Below are 1,882 nucleotides of genomic sequence, written 5' to 3'. Positions count from 1 at the left end.
CATCTATGGGATGAGCCTGTGAGGATTTTTTCTTCCATGTCTGACAAACTATGATAATCATGCAGGTCTCATTTAAACTGACATATTGTTGAGAATTCATGGATACAGCTTCCCTGTCATATATAGAAGATACAATCTCGTAGCAAGCACCCTGTTGCTCTGACCCTCACAATCTTTCTACCCGTCTGTCTGTGATGGCTTATGACCCTACAATGTTTTGTTTTGTTACCAGTCCTTTAATTGCTCTTCCAGATGAATCTGCAAATCAGTTAACCTTGTAGATGTTAGCAGTGTATCATCAAAAATTTACAGAGAAAGCCAGCTTCAAGATAGTATATATCTTTAAGTGATTCAATGCCTACAGGAAAAATAAAGCAAAGCAATAAATAATTATAATTATCTATTTAAAAACACATTAATATTTTAAAATTCTCAACTACCTCAAGAATATATCAAATGTTACCTTAAAAGTGCAGTGCTGATGGGCACAGCATGGATGGGAAAGACTTATTCATTTAACTATTGTAATATAGCACTGCATCAGCCTCAGTTTTATCATCCTGGCATGTTAAATTGGGATGATGATTTTACTAGGTAGAATCAGGTAAAGTGGTCCTTAGACTAATGGGGGACCCAACAGGACCAAAGCCCATTCTATTTTGCTAAACTCTTTGCCTCTCCAGCTAACAACAGGTACAGAGAGTTTCCACATTTGCTTCCTGGCTAACAGATTTTTTTTTATTATAATTTTGTGCTATAGTTGCCCAGAGACAAATGATCAATGCATCATGTTCTCATTTCTCAAAACTAGCCAAACTAATTTAACAATCTACTATCATGAAAAATTCCCCAAATATGGAATGAAGTATATGTTCCCATAACTTATTCATCTTCAGTGTATGTAAAAGAGAGAGATGTTCTCAATGGGCTCCAATACAGAGTTAATGGTCCAGATATGTTACCAAAATAATTATTACATTCTTTCTTTCTTCTCTTTCCTTCTTTCTTCTCTCTCTCTCTCTCTCTTTCTTTCTTTCTTTCTTTCTTTCTTTCTTTCTCTTTCTCCTCTTTTATTTTGATGCAAATGCAAGAGGTTTATTTTCTGGCATGTCTGGCATAACTCATGGCCAGTTAGTGGAAGGTGACCACAAATCACTATAACAAGTAGTTCTTACACTCTTTAAGGGTACTGGTTACCCCAGCAAGGTTAGTTTAAACTTATTGTCTAAGCATATTGACCTTTGCATCTACGGGCTAGCAAGCATGGGGAGATTATGACGTGCATTCAAACTCTGTCTGGGACCAGATGGTCTTTCAGTACATTCAGTGATCTTTCAAGAATGTTCCTGCTCCTCCTGAGAACACTAGGAGGTATTTGTCAACATATTTTCCTACCTTAACTTCTGTGAAATCAACCTCCCAATACACTCCAGGTCATTCTCTCTAAGGTCTTTTGTCCTGTTTACTCTTGGCTGCATAAGCATTTACTTGCTGACATATGATGTTCTATGGTCTCTCTGACTAAAAAAACTACGGACTATTACATATACCTTGACTACTAGGATGATCAGCTTCTTATCCCCTAAATGAGTTCATTTGTGCATTTGGCCAAGTAAGTCTTTTATTTGTTTTCTGGGGAGTATGGTTTTCTCCTGTTCAGTATGCCATTATCTTTCCTCCTCTAAGTAATAGTTGGTGGGGTGGCTAGGAATTTGGGCCTTTTCTTCTGCTCTATAGTCTAAGTGAGACCATCCTTTACTCTAATCCCATTTCCCAGTGAGTGTCTCTTGCAGGGCCATAACGAGGATAGGCTCCTGCATAGCCACTTTTTGAGCCACTTGATCTGCCTGGTTATTGCTCCAGGACACTGAGTCACTTCCCT

The sequence above is a fragment of the Rattus rattus genome, chromosome 14, assembly GCF_011064425.1.
Source record: "Rattus rattus isolate New Zealand chromosome 14, Rrattus_CSIRO_v1, whole genome shotgun sequence".
Taxonomy (NCBI): domain Eukaryota; kingdom Metazoa; phylum Chordata; class Mammalia; order Rodentia; family Muridae; genus Rattus; species Rattus rattus.
Note: the sequence above shows the minus strand (reverse complement) of the source record.